This window comes from Tachypleus tridentatus, chromosome 7 (genome assembly GCF_004210375.1).
Source record: "Tachypleus tridentatus isolate NWPU-2018 chromosome 7, ASM421037v1, whole genome shotgun sequence".
Lineage (NCBI taxonomy): Eukaryota > Metazoa > Arthropoda > Merostomata > Xiphosura > Limulidae > Tachypleus > Tachypleus tridentatus.
Genome location: NC_134831.1, coordinates 181622746 through 181649225, shown reverse-complemented (window position 1 = coordinate 181649225; position 26480 = coordinate 181622746). Strand labels below are relative to the sequence as shown.

The following is a 26480-nucleotide window of genomic DNA, read 5'->3' as shown; positions in this document are numbered from 1 at the left end:
AGTCTATTTGATTAATGATCTGAAAAAGTGGAGTTGGGTTAGTTTCTTTTATTTGTTTGAACATTTTTATAACACGTCCTACTACAAATTTTAATTATTAAAGTCTTCCACAAAGACAGAAATGATGATGCACTTTCCTATTAAATTTTCGGACATTACTTATGGGATGATCTGATATAGTCAATATGTTACTACATGTCATTGTATAAGTCAAAGCGAACCAAAGGTGGACTGTGTTGTTGGCCAGTTCTTACTGGTGACTGTCGTTACTAAGTTAAAGCATACGCGTAAATGAAATAAACTGGTTGTAGCCAGTATTCTGGTTTTCCTAATACAGGCTCTGGCTCTGAAAGTTTGTGATTAAAATGGTTTAATCGAAGTATCCTCTTTGTTATCTGTTTTTTTTTAAGATGAACATTTTATTTTGGATGAATATTCGTATACGTAGCGGGTTTCTGGAGAAACGTTAAACTTAATAGCAGGCAAACTCAGCGATAGAAGCCCAGTCTACTTTGTTAAGCCTACGTGTATAATTCAGCATGTTTAAAACACTTTGAAAATATAAGTTGCATACAAAACTATTATAATAGATAGTATTATAAGAAATTAGGCCCCGGCATGGCCTGAAGGTTAAGGCATTCGACTCGTAGTCCGAGGGTGGCCGGTTCAGATCCCATCACACCAAACATTTTCATCCTTTCAGCCGTGGGGGCAATATTTATGTGACGGTCAATCCCACTATTCGTTGGTAAAAGAGTAGCCCAAGAGTTGGCGGTGGGTGGGATTGACCGTCACAGTAAAACGTCCTCACGGTTGAAGAGGCGAGCATGTTTGGTGTGACGGGGATTCGAACCTGGAACCCTCAAATGACGAGTCGAATGCCTTAATCCACCTGGTCATACCGGGCCCTCAACGTAGTAAGCATGGGTGTCCACAAGGTATAATGTGGTACTTGCTCCTTAGAAAATGAGAAATACATTTCTTTATTTATTCATTCAGTATATATATATGTGTGTGTGTGTGTGTGCGTGCGCGCATTATGTTGATTTAAACTCTGTACTCCACCCCTGAAGAGAATTCTGCAGACGCCCATGAACGTAGGTGGAAGGCAGTGAGTGTCAAGGTATCCTTGAAATAAAAAGAGAAAGAGAAGTGATTGAGAATGTATACTTGGTTTAATATTATTTCAAAGAAACAAAATCAGTTCAAACAAGGACTTATATTATGTTCTAAAGACCTCACAAAAACAACCAACAAACTTGAAAACGGTTCCCCCAGAAATAAAACACAAATGGTGGTATAAAAATGTGAAACAACTCTAAAAGCTAAGGCGGTCAACCCTAGACGGCGGTCGAAGTCTCCTCCCGGGGAATCGACCTCGTCGAAGAAGCCCTTTGAAAGAAAGCATCCGACGGGTACGTAGGCAGATGGTACCCGTTGCTATTCGATACATAGTTCATAAATACAAACCAAGCTTCATTCTCACCACGATTCCCTGGCGAGACACTAGAAGCATACTCAAGTTCAATCAATAGAAAAATAACCATAACCGAACTAAAAATTAATATCAAGAACTTGAAGAATACTTCCCCCGGACATGACCAAATACCAAACATTATTCTGAAAAATAGCTCTACTCTCCTGTTACAACACCTCACAAACATCATGAACATTTCACTAGCGACTTGATATTACCATGACACTTGGAAAAAAGCCATCATAACCACGATCTCAAAGAAACAAACCAACAGAACCAATCCAGATAATTTCCGTCCCATCAGTCTGTTAAGCTGCCTTGGCAAACTGATGGAGAGAATTATCTCCAACCGTCTCCTCCATTTTTGCGAATCGAATAACATCCTACCAGAATCTCAAAATGCCTCCAGGAAAAATAGGCAAACAACAGATCACCTCACACGACTCACCGAATCAATCTATAAAGCTTTCAACAACAATCAGGTAACCATCGGGTATTCCTAGATGTCAAAAAAGCATTCGACAGCGTATGGCACAATGCCATCAAATACAAACTAAAACACCTGCAAATAAATCCCACGATAGTTAAATGGATTTCAAATTTCTTAACAGATAGAACAGCACAAGTAAAAGTCAATAAAACTATATCTAAATCATTTAATATAACCGCAGGAGTGCCCCAAGGATCAGTCCTCTCTCCACTTCTATACATAATTTTCGTCAGTGACATACCTTTCCCAAATCTAACATACACGCATAATTCACAATACGCAGACAACATCCCTATCTGGAGCACCTCCAGAAACCCAGTGATGGCCATGTCTCGCGTACAAGAATCACTAAACAACGTCTCAACATGGAGCAACAAGTGGAGAGTTGTATTAAATCCAACCAAAACACAAACAATTACCTTCTACAGGAAATTAAAAAAGCAAAGGAAAAATCTAGAAAAAATAAAATTATCTCTCGGAAATACAACCATTAACATGAGCAAAAACATCACATTCCTTGGCATCACTTTCGACACAAAACTAACATGGAAAAAAACATGTAAACAATATACACTCATCAATTGGAAAAAGGATTTCACACCTAATGACTCTAACCAGTAGACAATCGAAATGTTCACCAAACACCATTATCCAAATATACAAGGCTTACATCCGTCCACTAATAGAGTACGGATGTCAAGTAACATACAATATGTCAAATAACACACTCTAGAAAATCCAAGTTCAACAGAACAGAGTACTAAGATCTGCATTCAGTCTACCGTCATTCACGCCAGTAAATTATATACATCAAATTAGCAATTTACCAACACTAAGAAATAGACTAACAGAAATGTCACACAAATATTATCTAAAAGCAGAAAATAGAAACAAACTAACGGCATCACTATACAACTTAACTAGTGCACCAACAAAATACATTTCACCTTACAGCATATTTCAAGAATCACAAATTACACAACAAAGTATCTAAAGAAATAAATTCATGTCAATAATATGTATTCCCTTTTTTTTTTTTTTTTCAGATATCAGGCACACGATAGGCAAAACTTTCGGCGCCTGTCCTGTGAAAGTGGGTTTTCTCGGGGCACTCACGTTTCCCCCCACAGCAAAAACTTAGGCATTGGATTTTTAGATCCCAGCCCAGGCAACTTTATTGCCAGACCCTAAGTCGGGTCGTTTGAATTGAATTCATGTTCATATTTGCTTGACTTCTTCCTTTCGGGAAGGGACCTGGCCATTCTCTCCGTTGCTGCCTTTGCCTTCGTCCAAGATAACATTTAGAGTGACATCCTCCACCACCCCCAAAAAAAGAGCCAAAAATTATTTAGTAAGTAAATAATAAAACTAAACCTAATAACAATTCACGAAAGGGGACGAAGAGGAACCACAACGTTCCTGAACACCCCAGTTGGAGAGAGAACTCTTCTGATTTCTCTCTCTCTAAACTAAACCCCTGCCACGTTAGTTTGCGTTTGCGTTTAAAAGCTAAGGCCTGGCATGGCCAAGCGTGTTAAGGCGTTCAACTCGTAATCTGAGGGTCGCTGGTTCGAATCCCCGTCACTCCAAACATGCTCGCCCTTTCAGCCGTGGGGGCGTTATAATGTGACAGTCAATCTCACTATTCGTAGGTAAAAGTGTAGCCCAAGAGTTGACGGTGTGTGGTGATGACTAGCTGCCTTCCCTCTAGTTTTACACTGCTAAATTAGGGACGGCTAGCGCAGATAGCCCTCGAGTAGCTTTGCGCGAAATTCAAAAACAAACTAAAATCGATAGATGGCCTTGGCAACATCTTCGCCCTTATCTGAACCCCTATTCTGTTTAATTTTCAATTGTTATCCCACATTAGAATGGTTCTATAAAATCTGAGTGTGTGTGTATATATATATATGTGCTTTCATATAACAAAGCCACATCAGGCTATCTGCGGAGTCCACCGAGGGGAATCGAACCCGTGACTTGAGCGTTGCGAATCCGTAGACTTACCGCTGTGCCAGGGGGTCACGCCGTCATTATCTACGTAGATAGACTGCGTAGTCTATCAGTGTTGATCCGAGTAGCTGTTTTTATTTTCAACGCATTTGATGTTTATGGCCGTATAAGTAAATATTACAGAATTAGAGTTGACTTACTTCTCAATACAACATAATTAAGATTTAATAAAAAAAGAACATAAGTAAAGGTTCTTCGATCCTCATTCGTAAAATATCGGATAATCAAAAATCCCCATTGAAAGTCTTCTTCATCCACAGAATAATAATGTCACAATTGCACTTACTGTCACTTTTATTACGCACCTTATTTTTTCTCTTTACACCAACTTGCCTATACACCTAGTCTTTAAAATGAAGGAAGAAATGGGCATGATTAGCTCTGAAAACAGCTGAGTCAAATCAGTATCCTGTTGCAGGGTGGGGCCTTGATCGTGGGTTGGGCACAAAAAAGTGTAACACCTACTCAGAAACACAGATTGACATTCAAGGTGCTTATGGCGTGTCTATCACCTGTCTTATAACACATTTCCTGCATACTTTAGCACTTTATCCACTTATGTTGTTTCAACCTTTTCTTAATCAGAAATTTTTTATATTTTGCAATATTTATTGGTCAAGAAGTGTTTTTCTGGTACATCCAAACACTTTAGTTTTCTTGCTACATCCAGATAGTTCAAGTTTCTTGCAACACTCAGACACTTCAGTTTTATTGCTACATCCAGATAGTTCAAGTTTCTTGCAACACTCAGACACTTCAGTTTTCTTGCTACATCCAGATAGTTCAAGTTTCTTGCAACACTCAGACACTTTAGTTTTATTGCTACATCCAGATAGTTCAAGTTTCTTGCAACACTCAGACACTTCAGTTTTATTGCTACATCCAGATAGTTCAAGTTTCTTGCAACACTCAGACACTTCAGTTTTCTTGCTACATCCAGATAGTTCAAGTTTCTTGCAACACTCAGACACTTCAGTTTTCTTGCTACATCCAGATAGTTCAAGTTTCTTGCAACACTCAGACACTTCAGTTTTCTTGCTACATCCAGATAGTTCAAGTTTCTTGCAACACTCAGACACTTTAGTTTTCTTGCTACATCCAGATAGTTCAAGTTTCTTGCAACACTCAGACACTTCAGTTTTCTTGCTACATCCAGATAGTTCAAGTTTCTTGCAACACTCAGACACTTCAGTTTTCTTGCTACATCCAGATAGTTCAAGTTTCTTGCAACACTCAGACACTTCAGTTTTCTTGCTACATCCAGATAGTTCAAGTTTCTTGCAACACTCAGACACTTCAGTTTTATTGCTACATCCAGATAGTTCAAGTTTCTTGCAACACTCAGACACTTTAGTTTTCTTGCTACATCCAGATAGTTCAAGTTTCTTGCAACACTCAGACACTTTAGTTTTATTGCTACATCCAGATAGTTCAAGTTTCTTGCAACACTCAGACACTTCAGTTTTATTGCTACATCCAGATAGTTCAAGTTTCTTGCAACACTCAGACACTTCAGTTTTCTTGCTACATCCAGATAGTTCAAGTTTCTTGCAACACTCAGACACTTTAGTTTTATTGCTACATCCAGATAGTTCAAGTTTCTTGCAACACTCAGACACTTCAGTTTTATTGCTACATCCAGATAGTTCAAGTTTCTTGCAACACTCAGACACTTCAGTTTTCTTGCTACATCCAGATAGTTCAAGTTTCTTGCAACACTCAGACACTTCAGTTTTATTGCTACATCCAGATAGTTCAAGTTTCTTGCAACACTCAGACACTTTAGTTTTCTTGCTACATCCAGATAGTTCAAGTTTCTTGCAACACTCAGACACTTCAGTTTTCTTGCTACATCCAGATAGTTCAAGTTTCTTGCAACACTCAGACACTTCAGTTTTCTTGCTACATCCAGATAGTTCAAATTTCTTGCAACACTCAGACACTTCAGTTTTCTTGCTACATCCAGATAGTTCAAATTTCTTGCAACACTCAGACACTTCAGTTTTCTTGCTACATCCAGATAGTTCAAGTTTCTTGCAACACTCAGACACTTCAGTTTTCTTGCTACATCCAGATAGTTCAAGTTTCTTGCAACACTCAGACACTTCAGTTTTCTTGCTACATCCAGATAGTTCAAGTTTCTTGCAACACTCAGACACTTCAGTTTTCTTGCTACATCCATATAGTTCAAGTTTCTTGCAACACTCAGACACTTCAGTTTTCTTGCTACATCCAGATAGTTCAAATTTCTTGCAACACTCAGACACTTCAGTTTTCTTGCTACATCCAGATAGTTCAAATTTCTTGCAACACTCAGACACATCAGTTTTCTTGCTACATCCAGATAGTTCAAATTTCTTGCAACACTCAGACACTTCAGTTTTCTTGCTACATCCAGATAGTTCAAGTTTCTTGCAACACTCAGACACTTCAGTTTTCTTGCTACATCCAGATAGTTCAAATTTCTTGCAACACTCAGACACTTCAGTTTTCTTGCTACATCCAGATAGTTCAAGTTTCTTGCAACACTCAGACACTTCAGTTTTCTTGCTACATCCAGATAGTTCAAGTTTCTTGCAACACTCAGACACTTCAGTTTTCTTGCTACATCCAGATAGTTCAAATTTCTTGCAACACTCAGACACTTCAGTTTTCTTGCTACATCCAGATAGTTCAAATTTCTTGCAACACTCAGACACTTCAGTTTTCTTGCTACATCCAGATAGTTCAAGTTTCTTGCAACACTCAGACACTTCAGTTTTCTTGCTACATCCAGATAGTTCAAGTTACTTGCAACACTCAGACACTTCAGTTTTCTTGCTACATCCAGATAGTTCAAGTTTCTTGCAACACTCAGACACTTCAGTTTTCTTGCTACATCCAGATAGTTCAAGTTTCTTGCAACACTCAGACACTTCAGTTTTCTTGCTACATCCAGATAGTTCAAGTTTCTTGCAACACTCAGACACTTCAGTTTTCTTGCTACATTAACTGGTTTTTTCAGTAGTTTTGAGAAATAAGTGGACTTCTTCGTTAACTATTTCCAACAAAACAACACAGCTTAGAGACATCCTTTACCATGCTCAAACATTTTCAAACAAAACATGTGATTTTTAATATGCATCTGGTGGAATCTTACTTCTCTAACAACACGGTGTTTGAGATAAAAATCAGTTACCCCTCATTTCTTAACCATCAACAATCAGTTACCCTCTCCTTTCATAACCACGTACAATCTTTTACCCCTCATCTCATAACTACCCACAATTGCAGTTGAGAAAGAAAAGATGGACTGAATGCAATGCATGCCCTTAAAAAACGGAACCAATGCTGTTTTTTGAGACAACAGGAAGCGAACCAAAAATCCTCAAATTCACAGTTAGGCTATACTAGTCACTGGGCCACGCCCGACTGACATAATGTCATGAGTTACTAATTTTCCTTAGAAAGAAGCTAAGCTCAAAAATCGAACTTAAAAAACATTTATTGAAATAAATTCATTTTTAAACTTATTTGAAATTCGAATTATTATTTAACTAGTTCAAATAAATATTCACGTTTTATAAGAACGAATTGCGTGTGTTAAAGCAGTGGGGTATCGTCATAGATGGCTCTACGGTCGACATGTTTAGTAACTGCATTTTTCATCAGTAGAGTATGTTAGTTGCGGACAGTTGTTTGGTTAAATATCGGTAAATGGCAGTAGAACATAACAGTTTCACATAGTTACATAAGGTTAAGTATCAGTTGTGAGTACCACTTGAAGGCAGCTGATGCTACGTATTTGTAGAGGTCAATATTAATAGTATAGTTTGTAACACCTGTTTGTTTCAGTTTCTTGTAACTCCAGATACTAGTTTTTGGCTGAACAAATAAATCGTCTTAGCTGTTGAAATATCAGCTTTCCTTGAAAAAAAGAAAAGAAAAACGAGAGTAACTCGTTACATGTTCATTTATGTAAACACGGGATTTTGTTTTATTTATTTTGAATTTCGCGCAAAGCTACACGAAGGCTATCTGCGCTAACTGTCCCTAATTTAGCAGTGTGAGAGTAGAGGGAAGACAGCTAGTCATCACCTCTTGAGCTATTCTTTTATCAACGAACAACGGGATTGATCATATCATTATAATGTCTCCACGGCTGAAAGGAAGAGCATGTTTAGCATGACGGGGATTCGAACATACGACCCTGAGATTACGAGTCCAGAACTCTAACCACCTGGCCAGGCCAGGGCATACACAGGCTTTTAATGATTTTTAAGTTCAAAACGAAGTTGAACAATTTTAAAGAAGTTTATTTTTATTCTTAGATTTCGTTTTTAACAACTGTTTATTGTTGTTAAGCGAAAAGCTACACAATGGGCTATCTGTGCTATTTTCACCATGGGTATCGAAACACGATTTTTGTCATTATAAATTTTCAGAGTTACTCCTGAGCCATCTGTGGGGAGTGGATGGCTTTAAAAACAAGAACTGTCACTTAGTTTAGATAATTATAGATTTTTTCATATTTTAAAATGTATTTTGTAGTTACACATCTGTCATATACCTTCAAGCGTGTATCAGTGAAAATGTCCTAAATCTTCGTGTTGATTTTAAGCAGTTTTAAATATATATATATATATGTATTTATTTTTCAAAAATCAGTGAGAGTTTTGTTTGGACTAAATCTCGTAACTCTGCTCCTGCACTTTAGCTCTCATCTGGATGGACAACTTGTACTGCTCCGGGTATGAGAGACGACTTCAAGATTGTCCATTTGATGGATGGAAGGTACACGACTGTAAAGACACAGAGGCCGCTGGTGTCGTCTGTCACGAAGGAGATATACCAACTGGTGCGTCGTTCTCAAGGTCTTTTCACCACAAAATAGTCCTCCAACAACTACCGGTCAAGGTAAACTTCGTCATCATGGAAAAATTATTGATGTTTCTGATGAAAAGTTAAAAGTCATAGTGTAGTGGACTTTTAAATTCGTTACAAGTCACTTGTTCCGTCACTTTGTTTTAGACTAAAATCGTTAGTATTAACACCTAGTTTTCAAGTCAGGGAGACACTTGGAGTGGTTTGGTTCCCAAACAAAGTTTGCAAGAACTTTCTTCATTATTTTCGGACTGTGAGGAAGTAAAACGCATACTTTTATCTAAATTTCCACACAAAACAATACAGAAAACACATGTTGCACAATACAACAATTGGGTTCCCAGCTCTATAAAGTCGTTTTATCCGCAGTTTCATGAGTTCCATCCATAGAAATGGCCAAAGAAGGCTTACAGCGGCTTCGTTAAGCCTGACTATATATAGAAGCGTTTATGGAATAAAAATATAGTCGAGCCAGTTCTCTAAATTTCTAATCTTGGTAGCCAAATACTTTTGGAAAATGAACTTCTTTGACAGTAAAGTGCAGTTTCTTGTTGATTGTAACTTGAATATATGAACTACCAAAAACCTCTGTGTGGCCCACCAAATCCCTCGAATTTGGTCTATTGGACTTGTAAATCAGGTACTAAAATATTTTGTGTATCGACTGCGTTAAATTCATACTTTTCAATACAACATAATTAAGATAAAAAAAAAAGAACATAAGATACATAAGAACATAGATGGCGACACATGAGCATGGAATGATGGTGTGAAAAGTTGTATACTAGAGCTACAAAAACACCTATTTCTGGCATGGTCATATGGTTAAGGCACTCGACTTGTAATCCGAGGGTCGTGGGTTTGATTCACCGTCATACCAAAGATGTTTGCCCTTTCAGCCGTGGGGGCATTATAATATTACGGTCAATCCCACTATTCGTTGATAAAAAAGTTGACGGTGTGTGGTGATGACTAGCTGCCTTCCCTCTAGTCTTACACTACTAAATTAGAGACGGCTAGCGCAGATAGCTCTTGAGTAGCTTTGCGCGAAATTCAAAAAACAAACAAAGCGCTACAACGCTTCACTCATAAACAAAACAACCGTAAAATTAATGTGTTGCAACGTTCTACCCATAAAAAGGTGTAAACTGAAACTTTGGTAAAGTAATCGCTCACTGAAACGTTTTATCCAGTAAAAGAAGGCGAAGACGAAATATTAGTTTGAAAAAAATCATTTTTTTTTTAGCTGAAATCGTTTTCACTTGTATAATGAGTTTTTGACTCTCGTATTCAGTGTATTATACAACAAAATATTTTTTTATTTGTAGCTTGACCCAAGAAATGTTTTGCTGCGGCTCGCCGGAGGGCGCTCGCCATCGGAAGGAAGAGTAGAAATTAAAGTTCCAAGAAATGGATGGGGAACAGTGTGTGGGGACGGTTGGGAAATTCTGGAGGCGAGTGTCGTTTGCAAACAGTTAGGCCTTGGTTCGCCCAAGCGGCATTACAGGTGAGTGTGATAAAAAAAAAACTACATAAAATTTGGACGATGTTGGACATTGTATAACTAATAAAAAAAAAGATAAAACATGTAACCTTCCTTTAATTTACCCGCAAACCGTCTATTCCCCCATCAAACACTTGTAATGTAGTGTCGCTCTCTACTACAACTTTTGGGACGTCTTGACTGTTAAGATAATCCACGCGCAATCTACGGGTCATTGGTTCGAATCCCGCCACTGAACAGGCTCTTCCCTCCATTAGTTTCTTAATGGTAACTCATCTCATAAATCTGTTAGAAAAATACAATTGTCTTAACTGACGCTTACCCCGATTTTTCAAATGTTAATGTTACATGCTCTCGTATTCTTGTTTTTCTTTTTAGAATATAGCTCAAACAATTAGAGGTCTTAAAGATCCCATCAAAATCGTCAAATAACGTAACATAATGTTTAAGGACAACAAGGGACCTGTTAGTCCATTTTAGCTATCCATACTCTTAAACAAACTAAAAAAAAGTAAAGCAAGCATGTATCTATCAAGCTTTATCTTCAAACTCACTAAAATTTGCTATCTCTACATCATCTGAAGGCGACTCATTCCATAGGCCAACCACTTTGAAAAAATAAAATTTTCTGAACAGAAGACAGCTTCTACCTTGCCTAAATCTTTCTGTCTGTCTTCTAGTTCTATAATTCTCTCTGTTAAGTATAAAAAATGATACATCAATATTATCAATTTTTTTATAATCTAAAACACTCCAATCAGATCCCCTTTATCTCTTATTTTTCTCAAGAAAAAACAATTTTAAGGGTCTTAATCTCTCCTCATGTGACAACCCATCCATCCCAAGTACCATTTTAGTAACCCTTCTCTGAACCCTTTCCAATAGTTCAATGTCTTTCCTATGGTAAGGAGCCCAAGAGTGAACACACTATTCAAAATGTGGTCTAACCAGTGACCTTTACAATTAAATTATAATCTCTTTAGATTTGTATTTAATATTTCTGAAGATACAACTTAAAATTCTATTTGCCCTACCACTAGCAACAACGCACTGCTTGGATAGTTTTACAGACTGATCAACCATTACATCAAGATTCCTTTCTTTCATAACACTGTTAAGATTATTCCCATCCGAATTATACTTATAATTCAAATTATAATAACCCACACGCATCATCTTACATTTAATATAACTAAAACCCATCATCTATTTATTTGCCCAACTCACTAAATGATCTAAATCCTTTTGTAAATCAGCAGCATCCTCTTCACAGCTACCAACATCTAAAACCATAATATCGCCTGCTAATTTAAGTAATTTAGTGACCATTCATCCATCTAAGTTACTTATGTAAGTCAAAAAGAGCAAAGGTCCTAATACTGAGCCCTGAGGTACCCCAAATGTGACATTAAAATCTAGTTTGACTGAACTTCATTTGTAACAACCTTTCGCTTTCTCACATCAAATCACTCTTCTCTCCAATTAGTGAACTTATCTCTCATACCTATAGAAATACGTTTCTTTACAACTTTTTCATGTAACATTTTGTCAAATAACGGAAATCTTCCACAAAAGTTTGGTTGCGAAGGGCAAAGTTACGTAATGGACTATCTATGGCTCTGAGTTGTATCCACTGAAGGAATATAGTCACAGATTTTTACGTTATAAGTTCGCGAGGTCATATTCTAACAACCAAAATAGAAATAAAAATTAATTGGTTTGTTGTAAAGAGACTAAAAGTAGTTTTTTTTTTTTTTGCTCGCCCTTTCAATCGTGGGAATGTTATAATGGGACGGTCAATCCCACTATTCGTTTGTTAAAAAGTAGCCCAAGAGTTGGCGGTGGGTGATGATGACTAGCTGCCTTCCCTCTAGTGGACGGAAAATTAGGGACGGCTAGCGCAGATAACCCTCGTATTGCTTTGCGCGAAATTCAAAACAAAACAAATCAATCGATATGGTCAGTAGTTTAAAATTAGAGATGACGAGAGATAGCTTTAGCACCATTTCTATAAATGCAAAACCACATTTCTTTTTGCGAATGCGATTAAACCTTTTGCTGTCTAGTAAGTGGGCTTGCTAACCAGGATAATGTGGTATTTGTTCGCGTGAATTTCTCTACTATGTTACGATATATTGCTCAGTGACAGATTTAAGGTAGTGTGGGCCCTAAATTCTATGTAATTTTACATAGAATAAAATTATAAAAGGGTCCCCATTAAGACCATAATCCCTGGGGCTAAGCCCTTCTAGCCCCTACCTAAATATTCCACTGATATTTCTCATCGATTTGTCACGTTTCTTGGAGAAACATTCAGTTATAAGAACGATTCAGACAGTGTCGGATCATAAGGATTGGAGGGCCTAAGTACATTCTGTTTGAAGGCCCTACCAGCTGTATAATTTAAACCAAAGTCAGATAAACTATAGATATATAAATTATAAATTCTGGTTTGAAATTTAAGTATTTATATGCGTATAATGTACACTTGCTTTTTAATTGTTAATACAACTCAGTTAAATATCGACTGTATATTTACGTGAATGTAAGTACATAAACTAATGCACACATACAAATATATATCGTATAATTAACGACCTAATAAAGTGTTTACAGTAAAAGGTGTATTTCATGCTTTTATGTTTATTATTTTTTTGCTCTTTAAGACTATCTATTAAGGAAAATTTTCCTGGATTCGTAGGCCCTAGGTACTGTCCCTGTTGTACCTAATAAATAATCCGGCCCTGGACAGGTACTGTCCATATTGCTCCTAATAAATAATCCGGCTCTGGATTCACAAGACGATTTTATCGAGTACTGGTTTTTCGAGCACTTGACGTTTTTGTTGATGTAATGTTTAGTCCACAGGAAAAACCGAGGCTCAATCATTAGTATGTTATTTTATTAGTGTAAGTGGTTGATATCAGATCACCATGACTTTAACGTACTTGGTTACTGGAGTATTTCAATAGTTGACAAAAACCTTATACTTTTAAAGGTAAAACATTACAGTTCATTGTGTTTAAATAACACAATGTAATCATTATTTTACTACTTATCTATATAAATATAACAACACTGTCTGTTGTATGTCCATGTAACTACTTATCTATATAAATATAATAGTACTGTCTGCTGTACGTCCATGTAACTACTTATCTGTATAAATGTAACAGTACTGTCTGTTGTATAACTACTTCGCAGGGTGCAGATGGATCTTCACCAAAATTGATTTGGAAGTTCGTTGGGTGCATTTAGAAATACAAATTTTCATTTTGTTTATCCGGCTCCCCAGTGGCTTAGCGGTATGTTTGCGGACTTACAACGATAAAAACCGGGTTTCGGTGCTTAATTCAAAACAACAACTATTTTACGTTTTACGGTTTTAGAGGCATTTGTATCACTACCTTGGCCCCTGTTGATGGACCCTCATTAAATTTGGTATGAAGATTTATTGTTGGATCCATGCGGAGATACATGAAAACTTTTGATTTTCCATTTTCTGCTTTTTAGGTTTGTTATCCTCCATCACATCTAAGGAAACAACTTTTCTTATCCAAAGATTCATTAATCATGAATTTACATAACTTCCGTCCAGGAGACGAATACTCCAGATAGTTAATAATAGCTTTTGAGTTAAAGCAAAAGAAAAGAGTATAATAACATATCAACCATACTACATCTGCTATACCCAGTACCGAAGAGGTCTTTCGATCAATACCAATTTTTACGTTTTATTGTAAAAGCCACTTGAGAAACAGTTGATTCATTCTGAAAGGACAAAGGTCAAGACAAGGGTCATTTTATCCATTCTTAGAATTTCTTTGTTTACACGTGTTCTGTTACCTTGTTCGTGAAACCTACCATAAGATTTCTGATGCCCTGATACACAGAAGAAAAATCCATCTTTCGACAGTGTTCGATTTTTATCATTCTGTATCAAGTTTTCTTGATCGTCCACGTTTTACTGTGGCCTGGCATGGCCAGGTGGTCAGGGGGCGCTCTACTCGTAATCTGAGGATCACGGGTTAAAATACCTGTCACACCAAATATGCTTGCCCTTTCAGCCGGGTGTTTTTTTTAATGTGGCGGACAATCTTACTATTCATTGGTAAAAGAGTAGCCCAAGAGTTGGCGGTGGGTGATAAGGACTAACTGCCTTTTCTCTTAGTCTTACATTGCTAAATTAGGGATGGCTAGCGCAGATAGCCCTCGTGCAGCTTTGCGCGAAATTCAAAAGCAAACATTCTTCCATGTTAAATCTAGATATATCTCGTTCGACTTACGACACATCTTTGTTCCTTCGAGATGTCTTATTAATATTTCTTGAGTCTGAATCTTATCAACCACTCGATAAACAACGTAACAAAACATCACTGATTTTTTTCACTGTAAAATTGTTTCATTGTCATTGAATAACGTGACTGCCTTTGTTTAACTACGTGATTGGCTCCATCTAGCAAGTTACAATTTCGTCTGCTAATATGTTGAAAGTAAAGAAGATCAGATGTAACTCTGATTACAGATGTGACTTTGATTAGCTATTAATGGTTAGCTTTTGCATGTTATACATTTTAATCATAAGATAAAAACTTCAAACGCTTTGAAATATGACAAAAGTATGGACCTTGAAACATTATAAACAACAGCTTTTATGAAAATGTACCCAGCGCCATCTTTAAATGTCACCTTCTATTACAATACTTTAAAATACAGTGAAGACCGTAGTTTTTCAAAAAAAGTGATGAAAATAATTTTAAAAAGTCTTTAATCACTATCAGATCTGAGAGGAGACATATCTCCAATAAAGTCCCATGGTGCCCCAAATATACATCTCAGCGCCCTGTGGTACAAGAGAAATACAAGAACAAAGGCCAAACTGATGTATTTTACGTAACATTCAATTCTATTCATTTTTTTTTTTTTTTTGCCCGGCATGGCCTAGCGCGTAAGGCGTGCGACTCGTAATCCGAGGGTCGCGGGTTCGCGCCCCCGTCGCGCTAAACATGCTCGCCCTCCCAGCCGTGGGGGTGTATAATGTGACGGTCAATCCCACTATTCGTTGGTAAAAGAGTAGCCCAAGAGTTGGCGGTGGGTGGTGATGACTAGCTGCCTTCCCTCTAGTCTTACACTGCTAAATTAGGGACGGCTAGCACAGATAGCCCTCGAGTAGCTTTGTGCGAAATTCCAAAACAAACAAACAAACAAACTATTCATTTTTACCTTGTTTCTGAATACAAAACGCGCCACATAAACAGGTATAACGTGCTTTATCAGATACTACTCACTTCCTCCACCTTTCAAAGTGATAGATTGGATCTACCACCACTCCTTAAACTGGTAAAATGACACGGGTAGGCCCACATAGAATTCACCGCACGTGGAAAAATGAATACAAGTTCATAAAGACATGCGTAGGTCTACATATGATTCAGTGCACATGGAATAATAAATACAAGCTAATTTTTATAACGCCGCTCACCGTTAACTCTTTACCAACGAAAAAATAAGATTGACCGTCACATTAAAAGTCTTAGAGTTTAGAATGTATAGTGATAGGATTCGAACTCGCGATTTTCATATTGGGAGTCAAGCACCATAACTTTTCTATTATATGATATTTGGGCCATATCGTGCAAGCAAAATTTTCACATCTTGTAGACTTTTCTTCTTTTTTACCGTTGGCTTTAACCAGGTAGTATGCGTTTTTCATAAGATCTTGTCTCACAGAGGATACTATCTTATGAATTGATGTTGCAGCATCACAAAAACATCATAAGCTTGTCGTTTAATATAATCTGAGGCACTTTCCTTTTGTCTGAGTTCTGAACTTTTAAAAAAATGTGTTTGTGAGTGGATGCTATGATAAATAACACAAAAACCCTAACTTTTACGCAATTTTGTATAACATATTACAGTACTCCTTATTAATTACTTCACCAAAATTTTTGCATAAGATTTAAGAACTCAGTATGTATATACTTAAAACAAGGTAAACAGTGTGTGGTATTCAGGGTGGCTCTGTATCAGGAGGTAGCAGTAAAAGTAGTGGCAGTAGGGGGTGCTTTCTGTTACCTGACGTCGACACCCAGATTTTAGTGTCATTTCACAGTGCTTCACGTACTTAATTGACGGTCATTGGCTGCAGAAATGTCTTACGGGCCGAAGTTGAAAGGTCATGGGTCAAAGTAAAAAGTGGATGTAACTCAAGAAATGGCTCTTAATATCAGCCTTGTGGTGGCTGTTGGAGTAGAAAGTTAAGCTGAGTTTATGTATTATTGCAATAGTGACGACATTTGTTTTTTCATTGCGTTCATCCATAGAGAGCGCTAGCGCATTTCTGAAATATATAAAACGTTTGTGTGCTCTCCTCCACACTTTATGTATGTTGTGTTATAGATCATTTCATAAATTTTTGTTTGTGTGCTCTCCTCCACACTTTATGTATGTTGTGTTATAGATCATTTCATAATTTTTTGTTTGTGTGCTCTCCTCCACACTTTATGTATGTTGTGTTATAGATCATTTCATAATTTTTTGTTTGTGTGCTCTCCTCCACACTTTATGTATGTTGTGTTATAGATCATTTCATAAATTTTTGTTTGTGTGCTCTCCCCCACTCTTTATGTATGTTGTGTTATAGATCATTTCATAAATTTTTGTTTGTGTTCTCTCCCCCACTCTTTATGTATGTTGTGTTATAGATCATTTCATAATTTTTTGTTTGTGTGCTCTCCTCCACACTTTATGTATGTTGTGTTATAGATCATTTCATAATTTTTTGTTTGCGTGAGGACGTGTTGTCACCTATGAATGTAGTGAACGTTATCTTACGTTAAATAAATAAATGCTCAATAGTAATAATTATGGGAGTTAAAGGGGTTATTAATCCCCGGACATGTCTATTGTTTCAAAATATCATCCCACAAAGTTTGGTTCAGATTGTCCCAGAAACCTAAGAGTAGTTATATAACGGGCAAACAGACAGAAAGACATACACATTTTTGTACTATGTATATATATATATATGCATAAGATAACAAAAGCAGCATTTCATAATTACACAACTAAGTTTATTTTGCTGACATGTTCATGCTTTGTAGAATTCTTACTTCGGAGGTCAACAAACCCGGATGGTCTTGAGTGGAGTCAAATGTATAGGGAATGAAAACAACCTTGCATCTTGTCGCCATGACTACGTTGGAGTTGTTGATTGTCCACAAAGGGATCGTAGTATTGCTGGTGTTATTTGTACAAAAGGTAAGGCTGCAATTCCCCCAAAAAATACCCAAATATTCAATCATTACAAAGTAGTCTCGTAAGAAAATAGGTAACACCTTAAATTTAAATAAGTTTATTTGATATTTTCGTTTGCCCGACAGATGGAAGCACCTTTTCTTATTAATTAAGTTTTAACAACAAACAGGACATCAAATTATCTGCTTGAATTCGGTAATTTTTTAAAGTTAAGCCTATTTAATATAGACTTATAAGTAAACAACCAAATGAGATATCATTCAGCAATTATAACATTATTTTGCCACGTCATGGAAGATTACTTTGTTTTCAATATACGAAGTTTAATTTTAAATTTCGTTTGTTCAAAATTAAAGTGATATTGAAGCAGTCCGTCAGCTAATGCACACATTTTGGTCTCTTTTATAGAGTCACCTCAGTTTCTGAACTTTTCATCTATTAGCACGTGCAAAATAAAGTGATCATGTGATGTGATGGATATTTCTCCGAATTTTAAAATCTGTGTATTTTCAGTAAAGTAGCTCCAGATAAATATATTATTCTGTCATTAAAACAGCTTTGATAACTCGTTTGCTATGTTATCAGCAAACAGTGTTAAATTTTAGTGTAGTTCATTTAACTTTGTGGTAGAGACGTCGGTGGATTCCATGTATGTATCCTTTTTGTTTCATAAAAAAATAAATTAGGTTAAATATGATCGGTAAAACGCTGAGAACGAGGCTATGCTATTTGTGGAACAAACACATCTGATTTTTTTAAACGAAGGCGAGGTTAAGCAGTTGATTTCTTTGAAATTTCTTGCATAGCTACAGGAAGGGTATCTGCGCTAACCGTCCTTAATTAATCAGTGTGAGGCTAGAGGGAAGGCAAGCTAGTCATCACCACCCACCGCCAACTTCTGAGCTACTCTTGTACCAACGAATAGTGGGATTGACCTCATATTATAACACCGCCACAGCTGAAAGGGTGAGCATGACTAGGATTCGAACCCACGATCCTCATATTACAAGTTAAGTGTCTTAACCACCTGGCCATGCCGGGCCCGTTACAAAATCAGAAAATGATATACACATAACAATCATTATTGGGAGATATAAATATATAAAATTCATAATTAGTTATGTTTTACTTATGAGTTAACCCTAGCGTCACGGGGAATTCCATATGGGCCCCATGTGTTTTTGAAATATGTTTTTGAACTATTTATACTTGTGGGTCGATGATTTCTTTGGTTACAGAGCACCCAACAACATATGAATCAGACAAAAATGATTAAACAAAGTACCATTAATATTTCAATTAACCCACTGATTATTAATGACATACGCCTGTAAATTATAGACATCAAATTAGTGATTTTTCTTTTTTAGTTATTTTATATTGAATATTATAACAAGCTAAAATGGCCTGGCATGGTCAGGTGGTTAAGGTACTCGACTCGTAATCCGAGGGTCGCAGGTTCGAATCCCCGTAACACCAAACATGCTCTCCCTTTCAGCCGTGGGAGCGTTATAATGTTACGGTCAATCCCTCTATTCGTTGGTAAAAGAGTAGCCCAACAGGTGCCTTCCCTCTAGCCTTACATTGCTAAGTTAGGAAAGGATAAACGCAGATAGCCCTCTTGTAACTTTGTGCGAAATTCAAAAACAAACAAGCAAGCTAAAACATAAAATTATTAAATAGGGTCATCCAGTGACACAGTGAGAAGTTTACACACATACACCGGAGTTCGAATTCCCCGAGTAGACGCGGCAGATAGTCCATTGTGGCTTTGTTTTAAAACAAACAAATATATCAACAGTATTCAATATGATGCGGTATTTGGATCCAATCTGTGGTAAACAGCATAAAAAAAGAGTCAGGGATTTGAAAAATAATGTTGATATTGAAGCTGGATTGTGATATCTGGCGTTGCCCTCCTGACGTAAAGGTTTAGCTACGGGAACAATCATGCCGTTGTGTGTAAAATCAAAAAATAGTCCACTGTGTGGAGTATGGAGAGATATTCGGTTTGTTAGCCACACACAAACTGATTGTATTTTACGTTTTCAGCAATGCCTGACTTGATTCCAGACAACAAAGAGATTGAACAATCAGCTTACTTAGAGGAAAAGCAGTTAATGCACTTACAGTGCGCTATGGAAGAAAACTGTCTCTCCAGTTCAGCTTATCGACTCCGGAGGGAACACAGAGAAGGTAAGAAGACCCTGAAGGATGCATGCGAACTAACGCTCTGATCTTTTACTTAATGTTTCAGTGAGGGGAATTTTAAATGGTTAAAAGCATTTAAAAAAATTATCAAACGAATCTTAAAAGGAAGCAATAAAGAAGTGTTTTTAAATACAATCCAACTAATCAGTTGGAATTCATAAGGAATCCAGGAGAATCTAAACTTATCTAAGAAGTACAATCCACCCTTGAAAACACCCCAACACATACATATAGTGTAGGGACAAACAAAGGGTCTGATAATCCATTTAGGCCGTCACATCCACTACGGTGCAGGATTGTAGGGGGCGTTATAGTTAGATGTTAGGTTATTAATTAGAATAGGTATAAAGGTGTTCTTTATATTGGCTTTTGCTTTGAGTTGTTGTATAAGTAGGGCTTCTTTGATTTTGCGTTTGTTTATATTTGTTTCCCAACTGAATATTTGAGTGTTTTCTATGGTTATGTTGCGTTTGTTTCTTTGCAGTATTCAAAAATGTGTAAAGGTGTATTTTTTGTGTTCTTTGAATTTAGTTTTCATTTTTCTGCTTGTTTCTCCAATATAGAAGTCGTGGCAGTTGTTACATTGTATTTTATAAATTATGTTGGTGTTGTGTTTGTCAGTGTAGTTTTTACATACTATGGACTTTAGTGTTGTACCTGATTTTTGAATACATTTGGTGTTTACTGGAGTGTTGTGTTTTGTTAAGATTTTTTCCAAATATTGGGTATTTTTTCGCTGATGTCAGGAACATACAGTATGCAGCAATATAAGGTTTCATAGTTTGTTGTATCTTGGGATTTGTTGTTGGTCAAGGTGTGTGCATATAATTTTTTCCACAGTTTTTTGAGAAAATTTGTTGATGTTGATGAAGTGTTAATTTTATCAGGTGAGCATAGTTTTGTGGCTGTGTTTATTTGGTTTCTTAATATGTTCATTTTTGTTTGTTTGTTTGTTTCATGTGCTGTGTCCCACGGAATGTATAATCCAGTATGGGTGATTTTTCTGTAGATTTCTATTTTGAACTGTGTATCATTTCTAGTGATTTTGAGGTTAAGAAATGCTATTTAGTTAGTTTTTCCTGTTCACAGGTGAACTTAATGTTGGGGTGTATCGAGTGAACGTGATTGAAAAATCAAGTGTGTGTTCTGTAGATGTGAATCCAGCAATTGCATCATCAACATACCTGTACCAGTATAGTGGTGGGTGTAAGGCTGAACTGATCGCTTATGATTCAATCTGTGTGATGAAAATGTTGGCTAGAACTGTTGACATAGGATTCACCATACTTTGGCCATTTATTTGTAGGTAGTTTCGGTTATTGAACATAAAGTTAGTTTTGGTGGTAGTGAATTGTATAATGGCTGCTAATTGGTTGCTGGGAATGCGTATCAATGGGTTAAGGTCTTGAATATAAATTTCTAAAGCTATCTTGCAGGCTTCAGTTGTTGGAACTCATATGAAGAGGGAGATTACATCAAGGAGTGCTTTAGTGGAACATTTTCGAAAACTAGTAATTCAGTTCAACTGTTCCCACTAATATATCTGCCATTTTTATTTTTTTTTTCGAATAGATAAATTCAAAAATCAACTAGCGGACCACTGTATAATCCTGTCTTTTTTTACGAAAATTGATTTTCGAAAACACAGGAAAAGGAATTTCTCTGTCTAGAAGTTTATATAATTCACCGCCAGGGAAGAGACGTATCTGGAAAAGTATGATGTTTTCACCCTTTCTTAAAACACAGAAATTACGAATATTGAATTAATAACTCCAAAATTATTTATTCCCTCTGCTGAACAAGTCGTCACCAGGGGCGCTTTAATGGGCTATTTCTCCACTTGTAGTAATTTGTATTAATTTTCTCAAAATATTACACAAGATAATATGGCTATGTATTGCATTACTACCTTGTAAAGATTCATGAAATATTATATAAACATATGTGTGTGTTTCCACAGATGGAAACATATTTGTACTGAATTTACCATTAGGCTGCTCCAAGTAGATAAATGGGTAGCTTTATCAATTAAGAGTAACGCTTTATGTTAAGACTATTTAATAAAAATTATTCCAAGCTTTTCTATATTCATGTAATTTATAAACAAATAATATCAAACAATAAAGGGCAATCTTAGATACGTAATACAACTTAATGAAGACAAAATTATATGTTAAGCTATATGAGATAATCTCGTACTTTTGGCCATTTCTTATTTAACCTGTTGACTGCCAAGTATTTCAGCTGCTACAATACAACTCTAATGCTTCTTCATTTTGTAACTCTTTTCGTGATGCCATTTTGGATCGAAAGTGAAACAATTTGTGAGTAGGTCAAATGTATGTATGGTGCTAACATCTAGCGTTGAAGTTAGGTATTATTGAGAACGAATTAACTCGTCCGTGGCACTGTGTTACCGATCAGCTTGGACGAGTTATCTCGTCTACGGCACTGAACAGGTTAAAATAAGATATGAATTTTTGTTCTTCCATCCAGGTTATTTGAATGAGACAAGACGTTTACTCAGGTTCACTGCGAGAATAGGAAACATCGGAACAGCCGACTTTCTTCCGTTTTTACCGAAACTCGCGTGGGATTGGCATGCTTGTCACAAGTAAGGAAAGCCTAAATTTATGTTCGTTTCTTTTAGGTATGAAGCTTCACATTGAGCTTTCTGGTTGTGCCCAACACAGGGATCAAACACCGAATTTTAGCGTTGGTGTTTTTCTCAATGATTTTGTGTATAATATTTAATATAGGTATTTTAATAGGCTATTTCAGCTTACTATATATATATTAATTTGATAAGTCTGAACCCCCACCCGGTGGCTCAGTAGCAATCCTGAAGGATTATAATTTTAATATTTTAAATTCGATATCCGAAGTTGACAGAATACAGGTAGACAGACCACTGTGTAAGTTTTGCGCTTAACAAAAAAATAAACAATTTTATGAATTTGATTCTCAAACTTTTTTTGAATTTCACATCAACCAAGGTGGTTAAGGCACTCGACTCGTAATCCGAGTGTCTAGGGTTCGAATCCCCGTCATACCAAACATGTTCGCTCTTTCAGCCGTGGGGGCGTTATAATGTGACGGTCAATCCCACTATTCGTTGGTGAAAGAGTAGCCCAAGAGTTGGCGGTGGGTGATAATGCCTTGCTGCCTTTCCTCTAATCTTACACTACTAAATTAGGAACGGCTAGCGCAGATAGCCCTCGAGTAGCTTTGCGCGAAATTTAAAAACAAACAACAAACAAAAGTCACCACGAAAGTACGATACAGCCATAGTTTTTAAAGATGATTTACCTTTCAAAGAGGTGGCGGTGGGTGGTGATGACTAGCTGCCTTCCCTCTAGTCTTACACTGCTAAATTAGGGACGGCTAGATCAGATATCTCTTGTGGAACATTGCGCGAAATTCAAAACAAACCAACCCAATCAACGAAGCAAAGTCACAGGTTCAAACCTGACCTTTATAACGTTGAATTTCTTCTTAAAAACATTCTCGTCCACCAAATTAAAATCAACACTTACGAAAACAAAACGGAAATCGAATTGTAAAGCTGACCGACATAAATTGAGGTCTATGTTAAATTTAAGTCCGTAATAGCCAATGAAAGGACACTGTTTGAAACTCAGTAACATAAAATTATTGTTTGTTATTCAGCACAGATCTATATGAAGGTCCATCTGTGTTGTGCCCACTACGGGTATCGAAACCCGATTTAGAGCGGTACGTAACTGGTTAAAGCATTCCATCTTTATGGATCATGGTCCCGAATTGCACACGTCTTTAGTTTTCACCAAATCTCATTTTAATATAAACTACAGTGTAATATAAAGTACAATCTTGTCCTACGTGTCTTAGAATATATATATTACATGCTAAGTTTCTTAAGTCTGCGGTGCACAGATTGTGGTGGCGCGAAAATATACTTAGAGGAGCGTATAAATTATATGGAAAGTAGAAACTTAAAACGAAAGAAGTTCTGAAAATTACTGCACATATATTACTACTATTAGTAACATCAATTAACAACAAAGAATGGCGTGTACAGTATATATATATATATAGGTTAGACAGAGTGCGTAGAAGGAAGAAAAACCGCATGTTCTGAAAAAGGGTTCGCCATAAAAGTGTTTGAGCACTATTTTGTTTGACATTCAGTTGCATTGATTATTAATAAGCTCATTTTAAAGATTTTATTAATTGGACAATTAGGGTGATCTCTAGCACGTCATTTAACCTTTCCTCTCTACGCCACACACTGGTACAGCGATAAGTTTATACGATGTAATAATGCTAAAAACCGGGTTTCGATACCTGTGGTGGGTAAACCAAATGTGGCTTGTTGCGCTTAACTACAAACAACTGCTACTACGAGAATCTTTAAAAGAGTATAGCCCCCTCCTCCGATGGAATAGCGGTAAGTTTACGAACTAACTCATCTAAAATCCGGGGTTCGAATCCAGTGATCCTTTGCTCTACAGTAAACAAAACTTTTTTTACTCCGTCTGCTTTTAAAACTTAGCATTTTGAATATGTTTATTACTACTGAATAATCTAAAGTTGCATTACTTTAAATCACTTTCTGTTCTCACCTTTTTATTTAATATTATTATTTATTTATAGACACTATCACAGTATGGAAGTGTTTGCTCATTTTGACGTCATTGATATGAAAGGGAACAAAGTAGCCGAGGGTCACAAAGCTAGCTTTTGCCTCGAAGACAATTTTTGCAGAGCTAGCAGCCAGAAGAAATACGCATGCGCAAACTATGGTGACCAGGGTATATCCGTAGGTTGCACTGACAATTACGCACACAACATCGACTGCCAATGGGTGGATGTCACGGATATTAAACCAGGCAATTATTATTTCAAAGTATGTTTTGTTTCGTTTTTTTCATATTTCACCATCTTTAACTTTGGGTTCGCGAATAGAAATTAAAAGAGACCTATGGTGGGAGTTTATGTGATTTACGAGTTAAAGATAATGTCATTAGAATATGTTTTGTTCAACTTGAAAATGATCCTTTCAATTCTCCTACCCGTTTACACTCTCCTCCTTAAGACATACACCTAGCAACGGTCAGTTGTTAACTCTCCTTGTTAACCTGAAGATGACCTCAGAAGGTCGAATCGTTGTTCTGTACTTTATTTTAATTAAAGTTTTAATACTTCTACCAGCTATCTTAAGAATAGAGAATCTTTTAATTTTATCGTTATAACATTAAACAGTTTTAGTTGTCCTTTTGAAAACTAACTTTTCACCAAAGTTCTTTCGCTGTTGCACAACGTATAAAATGTCAATTTTTTATACGGAAAACAACGACTCAGGCACCAGTTTGTTTTCATTCTTTCTGTTACGAATGTTTTTGTAACCAAACAACAGCCATTTTGTACTTTTGTAAGATAAACGAATTTAGGCTATTAACTAAAGAAGTTATTTCTTGGCTACAACTAAGTACAAAATGATACGTCCTGTGAGAGAGACATTTTGATTAACTCGTATGGTTTGTTTTCAGTTTCGTGCAAAGCTAGAAGAGAGCTATCTACGCTAGCCGTTCCTAATATCGCAGTGTAAGAATAGAGGGAAGGCAGTTAGTAATCACCACCCACCGCCAACTCTTGGGCTACTCTTTTACCAACGAATAATTATAGCGCTCTCACGACTGAAAGGGTGAGCATGTTTAGTGTGACGAGGATTCGAACCCGTGACCTTCAGATTACGAGTCGAGTGCCTTAACCATCTGGTCATGCCGGGCCTCTGGTTAACTCGTCTACAGAGATAAAAGTAAACATGTCCTTTTCTTTTGTCCCCGCTGGTACAGCTGTAAGTCTACGGATTTATAACGCTACAATTAGGAGTTCGATTTCATTTAGTGGATTCAGATATTTTTAGGCCCGGCATGGGCAGGTGGTCAAGGCGCTCAATATGCTCGCTCTTTCAGCCGTGGGTGGCGTTATAAAGTTAAAGTCAGTCCCACTATTTGTAAGTAAAAGAGTAGCTCAAGAGTTGGCGGTGGGTGGTGATGAGTAGCTACCTTCCCTCTAGTCTTACACTGCTAATTTGGGAATGGCTAGAGCAGATACTCCTAGTGTAGTTTTGTCCAAAAATTCAAAAGCAATTAAAGAAACCTTAGTGTTAAAGGGATATTCTATATCACACATTAATTTTTCACTATTTTTTTCTAGGTTTCTATTAACCCGGAGTTTAAGGTTCCTGAAATGGCCTTTGATAATAATGCTGTTACTTGTAATCTCTATTATGACATCGTCTCAGCCAAGGTTTGGAACTGTACGTTTGGTACACCATGAAGATTGAAAAACGTCACTATGAATGGATGAAATGTCAATTACATAGCACGAGCAACAACTGATCAAAAATGCATGTTATAACATTAAAAATGTAACAACAAGAAGCTGTTGGTAGTAAAGTTAAATCGTGTTTTAGGTTATACTGTTGTCTTGTTTTTTTTTATAACCTTACTAAGGTTATCATGTCTGCGAGAGGAAATTACCAATTTTTTTCATGGCAACTTTAGTGAGTTTGAACACATGGTTGTGGTGACTTATTAACATAAGACTTTAGTGAGTTTGGACACATGGTTGTGGTGACTTATTAACATAAGACTTTAGTGAGTTTGGACACATGGTTG

General features: G+C 36.7%; 1 pseudogene across 1 annotated transcript in view; it reads left to right on the top strand.

The window, feature by feature from the left end:
• The window catches only part of LOC143257394 (lysyl oxidase homolog 2-like), a 33228-nt pseudogene extending 6949 nt beyond the window's left edge, over positions 1-26279 (top strand). Inside the window, exons 2-8 of the transcript XR_013031834.1 lie at positions 8677-8876; positions 10172-10350; positions 17451-17607; positions 19657-19800; positions 22312-22429; positions 24451-24703; positions 26017-26279. The product of XR_013031834.1 is annotated as a lysyl oxidase homolog 2-like (transcript). The remainder of the gene's footprint in view (positions 1-8676; positions 8877-10171; positions 10351-17450; positions 17608-19656; positions 19801-22311; positions 22430-24450; positions 24704-26016) is intronic.
• The last annotated feature ends 201 nt before the right edge of the window (positions 26280-26480 follow it).